The sequence below is a fragment of the Oryctolagus cuniculus genome, chromosome 3 (genome assembly GCF_051225735.1).
Source record: "Oryctolagus cuniculus isolate XC-2025 breed Fujian yellow rabbit chromosome 3, ASM5122573v1, whole genome shotgun sequence".
Taxonomy (NCBI): Eukaryota; Metazoa; Chordata; class Mammalia; order Lagomorpha; family Leporidae; genus Oryctolagus; species Oryctolagus cuniculus.
The window spans coordinates 68,908,313-68,922,884 of record NC_142869.1 but is presented as its reverse complement, the minus strand read 5'-3'; the positions used below and the strand labels follow the sequence as shown (position 1 = coordinate 68,922,884).

Genomic DNA, 14,572 nt, shown 5'->3' with positions numbered 1-14,572 from the left:
CCCTTGACCCTGCCCTTGAGCACTTTTTCTGTGGTGGCCACTCTGGTGTAGTTAATTCCTTCCCAAACTCCATTAGCAGCCTGACGTCCAGGTTAGCTGATCTGGACCATGGTATTTTTTTTTTCTAGAAGGCAATATGGCTCGAATTCCCTCTGATCTGGAGAATAAACTTTGTGTGTGTGTGTGTGTGTGTGTGTGTGTGTAAGAGGGAAGAGAGGAGACTCCGGTATAAACCCGAGGTATTAATTCTGGTAAGTTGAACACAGGTCTGAGTTTGTCCAAACTGGCTGGGTACTACATCACAATATCCAGATGACTTCCTTTCTTTGGCTTAAAGCCAGGGGGACAGTGGTGGGGGGGAGAACTTGGCTCTTTTGTCACGGTTCAGAACAGGGTGATGCCCCCTCCTAAGGGGAGGAGAGAAGGACAGAGAAGGAGGGAGGGAGGGAGGGAGAGAGAGAAAGAGAGAAAGAGAGAGAGATGCCTTCTTCCCTCCGCAGGGGCCTGGAGAAGGGGGTGTGGTGGGGATGAGGGGAGCCTGCCTGTCTGCATGGGCTCGGTCTGTTCCGCCCCCATCTTTGAGCCCTTCCAGGTTTGAATCTTGTGCCCATTGCACAGAGGAATACTGAGGCCCCGAGGACGGAAGCCGCCTCCTTAGAGGTAAAGGGCGCTCCCCTGGGGCGCGGCGGCACCAGAGTACCTGTGAGCCTGGGGGAGTGGCGCCGGGCTCCCGCCGCCGACTGCGAACTGGACGGCGCGGCTCTGCACCCTGCCCCTCCGGCGGCCGCACCCGGCCCAGCGCCTCGTCTCTGCTTGGCGGTGGGGTGACCCTGCCATCCCCAGGGCAGCGCGGGCTGCACGTGCTACTGCGAGACGGCTGCGCTCCCTCGCCAGGGCCCCGGGCACGCAGGATGCCCTCTCGCAGCCCCGTCTTCCTACTTTCCCCGAACTAGGAGCTCCAGGAACTGCGTTTGGGCTTCATTCTGGAACCTGACGTTGGCGGAGGCCGGGTTTTGGCTTCTGAGACACGGCCAGCTCTGCGCTCTCGTCCCGTCGCGGTTGCCGCCTGCGCTCTGGCACGGCTCGAGCGACACGGGGAGCCCCTGAGGCCTCATACTCCCGGGTCTGTGTTTTTGGCGCTCACACCCCCTCTCTACCCCCAGCTCCCCTGCAGAGCCCTGGCGAGAGGACGCCGGAAGCCCTCGGCGGCAGCGACTCTCGTTGGTCCACTGGCTACCGCTTCGGCCGCAGCCCGGTCCTGCCCTCTCCTGCAAAGGGACTGCCTCGCTTCTCCGCATCCCGAGCGGCCGCTGGTCGTGCGCCCCTGCGCCGAGCGCTCGGGCGCCTCAGCCGCGCCTCTCCCCCGCGCCGAGCAACCCCGGCCCTCAGAGCTCGCCGTCTGCCGCGAGAGCGTTTACGGGGCGTCCCGGGGCTTGCTGCTCCCGATCTCACTGACGCGCAGAGTCGCCCCCACGTGCTCGGCCCATCAGCCACATTGGAGAAACCTGGGCTTAGACAGACTCGCTGGCCCGGGGGCGCACGCAGCAGTCGGGATTCCGCAGAGGCACCGCTGCCGTCGCACTGCGCCGGGCTTCTGGCCTGGGGAAGGCCACGCGGGACCTGCTTCTCCCGGGATTGGCCGTTCGCGCGCAGTGGCACAGTTGGGAAAGGGCCTGGGCCGCCCCGAGGTTGAGCACGGCCTTCCAGCCCCTCGGGGCTGATTGGAAGGAGGTCCCCCCACCCCCCACCCCGCGGACGAGGAAGCGGCTCGACGGACCGGACTGAGCAGCAGGTATGCCCCCGGCGGTCCCCAACGAGATTCCCAAACAAACGCGAGCGTCCCGGGCGCGGGCGGGCACCCCCGGGCACCCAGTTCTTTGTCCCCGCTGAGGTTCCGTCGGGATCGTCCGCGGGGCCCACACACCGCTCGTTCCCGGCCGTAACCTTGGCGCCGCGCCGGGCTGGCCGTGCACCGCGCTTCTAGGGCGTTCGGATCCAGCTTCCTCATCTGCCTGTCTCACTTCACCCTCTACGTGGTGGCTACAGCGGGGAGCCAGAGCCGGGGTCCTCGCACCTGGCGAGGGGTTCCCCCAGGTTCCCAGGCGTCCAGCCGCTGGCGTCGCAGCGCACAGGCCGCACAGGCCGGGCATGGGCGGGAGAAACGCGTCCTCATTCCATGGCCGGGCTGCCCCATCTCGGAGCCCAGGACGTGGGGGCGACGAGCGCGGGTGGAGTAAGTGCCCCCTCGCTGCCCCAGGACAAAAGTTGCAGATGCACAGACCACTGGGGTGTCCACTCTGCACTTTGAGCAGCCCCACGGTGGCGGTGGCCATGGCTGGAAACACGTTTGTTCTCAAACCTGAAAGGCGGCGGCTCCCTTGAGCTCCGGGCCCCCAGCTGCAGGCCAGGGCAGGAGTCGGCTGGGTCCTGGCGCCTCTGGTCCGGCATTGATTGGCTCCCGCGCTCAGGGCAGGGGACGCTGGCTCTCCCGGCGGGCCGGGCTGCGCACGGGAGCGGCGAAGCAGCGCGGGGCTTGGTCCCGGCGCCTCTCGTCCCGCGTTTGTGTTAGTTCCTGCGGTCAGGTGGTAACCGCGGCCCCTGCCACTGGGGCGCGGACGTGAGCTCTGCGCGGGCGCCCGTAGCGCTGGGTTGACCGGCTAGCGTCCGTCTGACTTCCAGGTCTCCCATCCTGGTCCGGTCCTTTTCACTTTAGTGTCTCTCCAGGGGATAAGGCAAAGGCGGGCGCGAGCGCACACATTCCATCACTGAACTGGGAGAACTTGGAAGGAAACGTCTAGAACCTTCCGCCAGGACTCTTCCTACTCTCTTTTGCCGGCTGCTCACCCAGAGAGCAGTGGCACTTCCCGTGCATGGGAGCCAGATTTGCGGCGGGAACCCCTGCTGTTACTTCGTGGCCCTGGAAGAAGGACTTGATTTCCCCTTGCGTTATTGTTTGCATCTGTAGAAGGTGCCTAATAAAAATGCCTGCCTCCTGGGACCACGTGTTGGCTTCTCTGCTAGCCAGCCGCCTCCCTTATGGGCCCCAGGCCCTCTCTTGGCCACTGAGGGGAGGGAGGAACAGATCAGGGGCTGGCCTATGGGAGCTGGCTGTGGGTGATCCCAGTGCGCTGGGGAGAGGTCAGACCTGGAGATGAGGGGTGCGGGGCCTCCCTCAGCACTGAGTCTAGTCCGTGTGGCCTTGAACCACTCCACCGAGTATGCTGGCATGCTAGGTAGGGTGCTGTGGTGGCAGGCCACTGGAGACTTTCCTGTGGACATACCCGGCCCCTTCTGTTGGCTTCTGAAAATGGAGAGAGCAGTGCAGGGAGGAAACTTGCACTGGCATTGGGTAGCTCTGCCTGGCTCCCTGCATCCTTCATAAACAAAATAAAATATTATCCATAAGAGTCACAAGGTACGGATGGACGGTGGCTCAAGTGCTTGGGTCCTTGCCACCTATGAGAGAGACGTGGAGGAAGGTCTGGCCTCTGGCCTTGGCCTGGTCCAGGTTCTCTCCCAATCTGCCTTTGAAATAAGTAAATGCACCAATGAATAATTTTTTTATTAAAAAAAACCACAAGGGAATACAAAGGTTTGTCAGAGAAGCAGACTAGAAACATATTGGTCCATGTGCGCGCACTGTGGTGGGGTGGCTTAAGCCTCTCTCTGTGAGGCCACCATCCCATGGGAGCAGCAGGTGCTTCATGTCCCAGCTGCCCCACTTCTGATCCACCTCCCTGTTAACGAACCTGTGACAGAAGCAGCAGAAATGCTTGGGCCCCTGCACCCTTGTGGGAGACCTGGATGAAGCTGGTGGCTCCTGACTTTGGCCTGGTCCAGCCCTGGCTGTTGTGGCTATTTGGGTAGAGAACCAGGGGATAGAAGATCTCTCTTCCCTTTCTGTAACTCTGACATTCAAATAAAATTAAATGAATCACAAAAAAAGAAAAAAAAAATTGGGCCGAAGGCTTCTTAGGGCTTCCTCAATGCATTTGTAAACATAAGTACATGACTGTATGCAAACATATACTCAGGATCTTTGTTTTCTAAACAATGAGATCAAACTGAATACATTTGTGATTTTTTTAGGAATCTTTTCTTTCCATGTCAAGCAACCATCTTCTCTTTAAGGACTATTAAGGAATGCACGTAATTTTTTTGCACTCTAATTTCTTGAACTATCCTTTTATATTTACATACTTACATACCACATCAGAGTGAATACCTTCTAGAGAGCTTTGCCCACATGTCCAGTTCTGTATGTAAGTTTAGAGTGCTAATAACTTAATTGGGGTTCAACATTTTGATACCATAAAGCTTTCCTTTAAAAAGTAGCAATTTTTAAAAGGAGTTATTTATTTGAAAGGCAGAATGACAGAAAAGGCAGAGGGTGTCTTCCATTAGCTCGTTCATTTTCCAAATGTATGCAATGACTTGGGCTGGGCCAGGCCAAATCCAGAAACCTAGGACTCAACCCAGGTTTCCCATTTGGGTGGCAGGGCCATCTGCTGCTGCTTTCACAAGTGCGTTAGCAGGAAGCTAGATTGGAAGTGGGTTGTCTGGGACTTGGGATGCTGGCATTGCAGGTGGCTCCTTAACCCACTGTACCACAATGGCCCCTGGAAGTAGCAGTTTAAACTCTTTGCTCACCAGCAGTGTATGAGGAGGCCCATTTCTCAAAACACTTACCAAGGCTGAGTATTAAAGTAAATCTTCCGTAACTTTTGAAATCTGATATCGTCACATTTTACTTTGCATAGCTTTTATTTTATTTTATTTTATTTTATTTTATTTTTTTTTTTTGACAGGCAGAGTGGACAGTGAGAGAGAGAGACAGAGAGAAAGGTCTTCCTTTGCCGTTGGTTCACCCTCCAATGGCCGCCGCGGCCGGCGCGCTGCGGCCGGCGCACCGCGCTGATCCGATGGCAGGAGCCAGGAGCCAGGTGCTTTTCCTGGTCTCCCATGGGGTGCAGGGCCCAAGCACCTGGGCCATCCTCCACTGCACTCCCTGGCCACAGCAGAGAGCTGGCCTGGAAGAGGGGCAACCGGGACAGAATCCGGCGCCCCAACCGGGACTAGAACCCGGTGTGCCGGCGCCGCTAGGCGGAGGATTAGCCTAGTGAGCCGCGGCGCCGGCCTTGCATAGCTTTTATATTAGTGAAGTTGAGCATCTTTTTATTTTTGGCATTTGATTTTTTTTTTTTTTTTTTGACAGGCAGAATTAGACAGTGAGAGAGACAGAGAGAAAGGTCTTTCTTTTTCTGTTGGTTCACCCCCCAAGTGGTTGCCATGGCTGGTGCGCTGCGCCGATCCAAAGCCAGGAGCCAGGTGCCTCCTCCTGGTCTCCCACGCGGGCGCAGGGCCTAAGGACCTGGGCCATTCTCCACTGCCTTCCTGGGCCACAGCAGAGAGCTGGACTGGAAGAGGAGCAACCGGGACTAGAACTCGGGGTGCCGGTGCCGTGGGCGGAGGATTAGCCTGGTGAGCGCTGGCCAAGGCATTTGATTTTCATCTGTGAATTGCCTGTTTGTGTTTTCGATCCATTTTCTTTTTAAAGTAGCCTTGAGGGAAATCCTTACATATTGTGACACTGTAGCTCTTAACTTTGTGTTTATAGTCAGCATGCATCCCCAATTCTCTTTTATGTTTGCTTTCCAATTCAGAAAATTTAATTTTGGTGTGGCCAAATGTGTGACTCTATTCTTTTGTGACTTCTGGCTGTTCAGGTCATGGTCACAGGTGCTATCCTTACCCCAAGGTTACGGAAATATTTCTCCACCTTTTCTTCTCCCTGCTACTTATATTTTCTTCTAGTATTTTTGGCAATAAAATGTATGGTGGTCAGAACTCTGGACTCTGGGCTCAAAGCCTAACTTGAACAAAGCACTGGCTGTGTGACCCTTGCAAAGTTATTTAACTTCTATGTGCCTCAACTCAGGGTATAATCACTATAAGACTTTATCATTTGGACTATTGACAAGTGCTGGCGGAATAGACCAACTTTGGCCTCCCTACTCTGTTTCCCTTCCCCAGCCTTCTTGCAGTCAGTTGTATGCAACCATGTGACTCAATTCTAGGCAGGGGAACACAAGTGGAAGTCATATGTGCCACTCCTGGGACAAGACCTTTTTAAAACAGTTATTTCATTTTTATTTATTTGAAAGTCAGAGATTTTGAGATTTTCCATCTGCTAGGTCACTTCCCAAAAGCCCACAACAGCCAGGGCCAGGCCAGACTGAAGCCAAAAGCCCAAGACTCCATCTGGGTCTCCTACACCTTAGCAGGGGCCCAAGCACTTGGGCCATCTTCTGCTGCTTTCCCAGGCTATAGCAGGGAGCTGGATGGGAAGTGGAGCAGCTGGGACTGGAACAGGCACTCCTGTGTGAGATGCCAGCAGCTTAACCTGGTAGCCCCTGGGACATGACCTTTGCAAGGGAGTTGAGAGTCCTCCCTCTCCCTCACCTCCTGACTGGAAGAGGCTATCACTGTGCGGCTGACAGGGCCCTAGGGGACTCGTGGGAGGAAAGTCACACCAGGGGAGTCTTCAACACTTTGGCAGGTTACCTGACCAAGAAATAAACTTCTACTATTTTTTTAAAAGATTATTTTTTTAATTTATTTGACAGGTAGAGTTACAGACAGTGAGAGGGAGAGACAAAGAGAAAGGTCTTCCTTCCGTTGGTTCACTCCCCAAATGGCCGCAACAGCCAGATCTGTGCTGTTCTGAAGCCAGGAGCTAGGTGCTTCTTCCTGGTCTCCCATGCGGGTGCAGGAGCCCAAGCACTTGGGCCATCTTCTACTGCCCTCCCGGGCCACAGCAGAGAGCTGGACTGGAAGAGGAGCAACTGGGACTAGAACCAGCACCCATATGGGATGCTGGCGCCACAAGCAGAGGATTAACCTAGTGTTCTGGGGCACCGGCCCCAAACTTCTACTATTTTTAAAGCTTTATTTATGTATTTGAAAGGCAGAGTGGCACAGAGATAGAGATCTTCCATCTGCTGGTTCACTCCCCCAGAAGGCCACAACAACTAGGTCTGGGCTAGGCTGAAGCCAGGAGCCCACACTGCATTTGGGTCTTGCACATGGGTAGCAGGCATCCAAGCACCTGGGCCATCATCTGTATTAGCAGGAAGCTGGATTGGAAGTGGAGCCGCCTGAACTCCAACTGACACTCTTATATGGAATGTACATGGGTGGTTTAGCTCTCTGAGCTACCACAACTTGTTCCCAAATCTTCTAGTATTTTTTTTTTTAAGATTCATTCATTAATTTCAAAGTCAGAGTTAGAGAGAGAGAGAGAGATAAAGGTCCTCCATCCACTGGTTCACTCCCCAAATGGTTACCAGAGCTGGAGTTGTGTTAATCCGAAGCCAGGAGCCTGGAGCCTCCTCCAGGTCTCCCACAAGGGTGCAGGGGCCCAAGGACTCGGGCCATTCCCCACGGCTTTCCCAGGCCACAGGAGAAAGTTGGACTGGAAGTGGAGCAGCTGGGACGTGAATCAGTGCCCACGTGGGAAGCCGGCACCAATGGTAGCAGCTCCACCTGCTACTCCACAGTGCCGGCCCCAAACCTTCTAGTATTTTAAGCTACTGATTTTTTTTTTTTTAAGAAATATAACAGTTTAGCTACCATAACTAACACAATGACCTTGAAGTGAGGGTGCGATGACTTCAGCAAACCACAGGGAAAAGTCCAGAACATCTGTAATCTGTGAAAACCAGAGACTGGATGGAGGGAAGCATAGAAAAACTATTTGACCTGGAGGCATTCAGCCCGTGAAAAGAAACAGGTTAACCCAGCTGGCTGTTACCATGAGGAGCCCAAGTCTGAACGTGATCATTAGTGGGGTTTTGGCAGGTCTCAGCCCAAATCACATGCGCTTCCATTTAAAGGTGATGGATTGGAGAGGTTTTGTCACCCTGCCACGTGGGCCCTCCCCTCCCTGTCAGTGTCACTCCTGCCTCGGGCATGTGCTTATTATGTTTAGGAGTTGTCACACGTGCTAAGCCCACTTCCATCTGCAGGTACCTAGGCTAACGGGGCGAGCCAGGGCAAAGGCAGTACACAGCCGAGTACTGCTAATGAACTAACTGCAGATAGGGAAAAACAAGCTTCCAGAAAAATGGCCATTAAAAGGGCCCAAGTGGCTCGCAGGCGTGGGAAGAATACCAGTGTAGGGACTCAATGATGTCATTTTGGGCTACCTTAAGACTGTTCTGCTCCCTGGTTTTTCACGGTATGTCTCCTGCCTGGGTTACCACGTGGCTGAGTTCTGAGTTGATGCTGTGCTTTGGTTCCGTTTGGAGCTGTACGTAAGTCATTACCATACTCCGGGGAAGGCTGAACACTGAGGAGCCATTCCAAGTCTGGGTAAGAGGACAATGACACCCAGGGGTAATTCAGGGTCTTCACCTACATCAACCCCATTCATAGACTAACAAAGTGCTGCGTAGGGTTGTTTTTTTGAAAACAAAGTAAGGGGTGGCTGTTGTGCAGTAGGTTCATCCACTACTTGGGTTGTCCACGCCCCACATTGGAGTGCCAGGGTGCGAGTCTTGCCTCTGCTTCTGGTGCAGCTTTCTGCGAATGTGCACCCTGGGAGGCAGCGAATGAAGGCTCAAGTACTTGGGTGCCTGCCACCCACGTGAGAGACCCAGATGAAGTTCTGGGCTCCTGGCTTGGCCTGGCCCAGCCCTGCCTGTTGCTCTGCGTTTTAAATAAATAAATGAACTTTAAAAAGAAATAAAGTCATCATAGCATAAATAACTATACCTTCAGAGGAAGACAACCAGGGAAGGAAGGGACAGCCAGGCTTCACTGTCCTGGCTCCAGGAAGTTTCCCGCTGAGCAGTTCTCACTGGGCCCTGGCTGAGCTCTGTGGAGGGTTCCATTACAGTTTTGATTCTCTGACCATATGACCTTTTTTTTTAAACTTTTTAAAAAAATTTATTTATTTATTTGAGTTACAGAGAGGCAGAGAGAGAGAGAGAAAGAAAGAGAAGAGGGAGGAGGAGGAGGAGGAGAAAGAGGTCTTCTATCCGCTGGTTCACTCCCCAGATGGCCACAATGGCCGGAGCTGGGCCGATCTGAAGCCAGGAACCTGGAGCTTCTTCCAGGTCTCCCACGTGGGTATAGGGGCCCAAGGACTTGAACCATTTCTGCTGTTTTCCCAGGTACATTATCAGGGAGTTGCATTGGAAGTGGAGCAGCCTGGACTTGAACTGGTGCCCAAATGGGATTCTGGCACTGGAGGCAGTGGCTTTACCCACTGTGCCATAGTGCCAGCCCCAAAGATTTATTTTTTTATTTGAGAGGCAGACATAGAGAGAGGGAGAGACAGGGAGAGATCTATCTGCTGGTTCACTCCCCAGATGGCCACAATGATCAGAGCTAGACTGATTCAAAGCCAGGAGCCAGGAGCTGCTTCTGAGTCTCCCACGTGGGTGCAGGGGCCCAAGGACTTGGGCCACCTTCCGCTGCTTTCCCAGGCCATTAGAGGGGAGCTGGCTGGGAAGTGGAGCAGCTGGGACTTGAACCAGCACTCATATGGAATGCCAGCATTGTAGGCAGCAGCTAAACCTGCTGTACCACAACATCAGCCCCAAGATACAGAACATTTCTATTATCACAGAGACCCCGCATGTTACCATATCCATCTACCTCCCACCTTCACCTCTTAAACCCTGAAAACCACTAATCTAGTTTTGATTCCTACGTTTTATCATTTAGCTAGTATGTTAAATGGAATCATATGGTCTGAAAACTTTGGAGGGTGGGCGTTTGGCATTGCAGTTGAATCGCTACTTGGGATGCCCACATTCCATATCAAAGTGCCCAGTTGGTGTCCTAGCTGCTCTGCTGCTTCTTCTTCTTCTTCTTCTTTTTTTAAGTTATCTTTTATGTGAGAGCTGCAGAATTGCTGTTTTCTTTTTTTTTTTTTTTAAGATTTATTCATTTATTTGAAAGTCAGAGTTACACAGGGAGGAGAGAGGGAGGGAGGGAGGAAGGGAGAGAGAGAGAGAGAGAAAGAGAGAGAGAGGTCTTCCATCCGCTAGTTCACTCCCCAATTGGCCGCAATGGCCGAAGCTGTGCCGATCCGGAGCCAGGAGCCAGGAGCTTCCTCTCGGTCTTCCCACATAGGTGCGGGGCCCAAGGACTTGGGCCATCTTCTGCTGCTTTCCCAGGTCATAGTAGAGAGCTGGATCGAAAGTGGAGCAGCCAGAACTCAAACTGGGGCCCATATGGGATGCTGACATTGCAGGCAGTGGCTTTGCCCGCTATGCCACAGCGCCGGCCCCTGCTCTGTTTCTGATACAACTTCCTGTTAATGTGGATCCTGAGAGGTAGCAGGTAATGGCTCAAGTATTTGGGCCCTGCCACCCATGTTGGAGACCGGGATTAAACTCCGTGTTCTTGGTTTCTGCCTGGCCCAGCCCTGGCTGTTGCAGGTATTTGGGGAATAAGCCTGCAGATGGAACAACTCTTTCTGTATGACTTTCAAATAAAATTAAAATAAATAAGAATTCTAAGAAACCTTAGAAACTGGCTTTTTTTTTAAAAAAAAAGATTTATTTATTTCAAAAGGCAGAGTTAGAGAGAGAGAGAGAGAGATCTTCCATCCACTGGTCCACTCCCCAAATGGCCACAAGGCTGGGGCTGGGCCAGGCTGAAGTTAGGAGCTTGGAACGTCATCTGACTCTCCCATATGGGTGCAGGGGACCAAGCACTTCCAATCTTCCAATGCTTACCCAGGTGCATTATCAGGAAGCTGAACTGGAAGTGGGGTAGCCAGGACTTGAACTGGTGCTCCTATGGTATGCCGGCATTGCAGTGTGTAATTTGCTATGCCACAACGCCATTCCCTGGAATTGTCTTTTTCACTTAACATAATTCTGGAGATTTATCCAGATTATTGTATGTATCAATAGTTTATTGTTATTTTTAAAAATTTATTTATTTAAAAGGTAGAGTTACAGAGAGAGAGAGGCACAGAGAGAGAGAGAGAGAGAGATCTTCCATCTGTGGTTCATTCCCCAAATGGCTGCAATGGCTGGGACTGGGCCAGGCTGAAGCCAGGAGCTTCTTCAGGGTCTCCCACATGGGTGCAGGAGCCCAAGCACTTTGACCATATCCTGCTGCTTTCCCAGGTATATTAGCAGAGAGCTGGATCAGAAGTGGAGCAGCCAGGACTTGAACCCTTACCCATATGGGATGCCAGTGCTGCAGATGGTGGCTTGATTCCACTGTTCCACAGCACTGGTCTCTAGTTTATTTAAACAAAACCCATATTTATTTATTTTCATCTAATTGAAAGGCAGAGTGATACACAGAGACAGATCTTCAATCTGACAATTCATGCTCCAAATGTCTACAACAGAGAGGGCTCGACCAGGTCAAAGCCAGGAGCCCATGACACCATTCAGATCTCTCATGTTAGTGGCAGGTAGGCAGGAAGGAAGGAAGAGAGAGGATGTGGGGAAAAAGGGACACTAACCCACTGTTGGTGGGAATGCAAACTGGTAAAGCCACTGTTGAAGTCAGTTTGGAGATTCCTCAGAAACCTGAATATAACCCTACCATACAATCCAGCCATCCCACTCCTTGGAATTTACCCAAAGGAAATTAAATTGGCAAATAAAAAAGCTGTCTGCACCTTAATGTTTATTGTAGCTCAATTCACAATAGCTAAGACCTGGAATCAACCTAAATGCCCATCAACAGTAGACTGGATAAAGAAATTATAGGTTTAATTTTTAAGGTGACTTCCTGTTGTGGGCTTGAATTGTGTCCCCTACTAATATTCATCAGTTGAAACCCTAACCCTGAGAACGTCAGGATGTGACTGCAGTGGGAGGTGGGATCGTTAAAGAGGTAATTAAGTTAAAGTGAGGTTGTATGGTGCATCCTAGTCCATCGTGACCGGTGGCCTTATAAGAAGTGAGTGCGACACAGATGTGGGGGAGGGAAGGCCATGCAAAGAGACAGAGGTAAAGCCCTCTGCAAGCGAGGAGAGCAGCCGCAGAGAAACGAAACCTTCCCACACCTTGACCTCAGACGCCTGGCTGCCAGAGTTGTAAGAGAAGACATCGCTGTTACAAAAGCCACCTGGCAGGGGTCAGCGCTGTGGCGTAGTGGGCTTAGGCTCTGCCTGAGGTGCTGACATCCCATATGGGCACCGATTCTACATCCCATATAGGCACCGGTTCTAATCCCATATGGACACCAATTCTAATCTTGGCAGCTCCACTTCCGATCCAGCTCTCTGCTATGGCCTGGGAAAGCAGTGGAGGATGGCCCAAGTGCTTGGCCCCTGCACCCACATGGGAGACCTAAAGGAAGCTCCTGGCTCCTGCCTTCTGCGTGTCCCAGCTCTGTTATGGCTGTTTGGGGGAGTGAACCAGCAGATGGAAGACCCCTCTCTCTGTCTCTCCCTCTTTCTGTCTATAACTCTGCCTCTCAAATGAATAAATGAAAATCTTAAAAAAAAAAAAAAAAGCCAACGGTGTGGTACTTTTACTGTTTGCCAGAGCAGCTGTAGGAGTTTATATTTTCATAGAAGTGTGTGAATGATTCAGTTTCTCTGCATCCTCACCAACATTTGGTGTTGTGATTATTTTTATTTTAGCTACTCTCATAGGTGTGGCTCTAGTTTGTATCTTCCTAACGGTTTATGATGTTGGTTTTTAAATCTACCTAGTTGTACATGATATGTGATTTTATCTGTACATTTTACCTGCCTTTTTTTTTTTTTTTTGGTGAAGTGTCTATTCAAGTCTTTTGCCCGTATCCTGATTGAATTGTTTGGCATTGTAACTATTGAGTTTTGAGAGTTCTTTATGTATTGCAGCCTTTGTTGGATGTGTTGTGTGCAGGTATGTTCTCCCACCTTGTAGTTTATCTTTCATTCTCTTCACAGGCCTTTAGCACAGTTTCTCTTTTCTTTTAGTTCCTTTTTTCTTCAAGATTATTCATTTATTTAAAATTTTTTTAAAGATTTACTTATTTACTTGAAAGTCAGAGTTATACACAGAGAGAGGAGAGGCAGAGAGAGAGAGAGAGAGAGAGAGAGATCGATCTTCCATCTGGTGTTTCACTCCCCAATTGGCCGCAAGGGCCGGAGCTGGGCCAATCTGAAGCCAGGAGCCAGGAGCTTCTTCCAGGTCTCCCACGCAGGTGCAGGGGCCCAAGGACTTGGGCCATCTTTAACTGCTTTTCCAGGTGCATTAGCAGGGAGCTGGATTAGAAATGGAGCAGCCTGGACTTGAACCAGTGCCCATAAGGGATGCCAGCATCCGTCCCAGCCTTATTCTTACTCTCATGTCTGTGGTTCTGCTGATCTGGCTGAGCTCAGCTGGTCTTTCCTAAGCTTACTCCTGTGTCTGCTGCGGGTTGATGGGGTTGGAAGCTGGCTTGCCCGGAATGATCTCACTGCTATGGCTGGCAGTTGGCTTAACTTCTCAGCTGAGGTGACCAGGGCGACTGGGAGACAGGTCTTTTATCATCTAGCAGGCCATGTGTGCTGTCCACGTGGGAGGGGCAGGGTTCTGAGCAAGAGGAGAAATACATGATGCCACTGGAGCTCTAAGCTTGGAGCAGCATATAGTCACTTCCTTGGGATTCTGTTGTCCTAAAGAAGTCCCAAAGACAGCTCAGATTTCAAAAGGGAGATGAACTTAGGGTGAGAGACATATCCTGCTTTTCCCGTGATTTTCCTAGTTTTGGTTCCCCAGGCCCTATGTGCCTGGAGGCCCCTTCATGCTGGGCAAACTAGAATGATTGGTCACCCTAAGTAGACCTCACCTCTTGGTTGGAAGAGAAGCAAAGTCATATTGCAAAGAGCGTCATTATGGGGAGGGATAAAGAAATAAGACATTGGGGCCTATGTTTTGGCACAGCAGGTTAAAATGCTACTGCCTGTGAAACTGACATCCCATATGGGTGTCAGTTCGAGTCCTGGCTGCTCTACTTCTGATCCAGCTCCCTGCTGATGGCCTGGGAAGAGATTCAGAAGATGGCCCAAGTATATGGGCCCCTGCAACCCACATGGGGGACCAGGATAGAGTTCCTGGCTCCTGCTTTGACTTGACCTTGCCCTGGCTGTTGTGGGCATTTGGGATAGTGAACCAATGGGTAAGCAATTTCTCTTTCTCTGTCTTTCATTGTGCCTTAAAAAAATATATATATATATATGAAAAACTACTGAAAGCTGATATATTGTCATCTGGGGAGTGAACCGGTAGATGGAAGGTCTCTCTCTCCCTTTCTCTCTGCCACTCTGCCTTTCAAATAAATAATTAATTTTAAAGATTTATTTATTCATTTGAAAGGCAGAGTAACAGAGAGGCAGAGGCAGAGAGATAGAGAGAGAGGTCTTCCATCTGCTGGTTCACTCCCCAGATGGCCTCAATGGCTGGAGCTGAGCTGATCTGAAGCCAGGAGCTTCTTCTGGGTTTCCCATGTGGGTGCAGGGGCCCAAGGATTTGGAACATCCTCTACTGCCTTCCTAGGCCATAGCAGACAGCTGGATTAGAAGTGGAGCAACTGGGACTTAAACGGGTGCCCATAGGGG

General features: G+C 51.5%; 1 long non-coding RNA gene across 2 annotated transcripts in view; it reads left to right on the top strand.

The window, feature by feature from the left end:
* The first annotated feature begins 847 nt into the window (after positions 1 to 847).
* LOC149127379 (uncharacterized) overlaps positions 848 to 14,572 on the top strand; it is a 31,954-nt gene continuing 18,229 nt past the window's right edge. Inside the window, exon 1 of one of the 2 annotated variants that reach the window (XR_016231515.1) lies at positions 848 to 1,792. This is a non-coding gene — a long non-coding RNA (uncharacterized LOC149127379). The remainder of the gene's footprint in view (positions 1,793 to 14,572) is intronic. The other variant, XR_016231514.1, reaches the window with a different exon arrangement.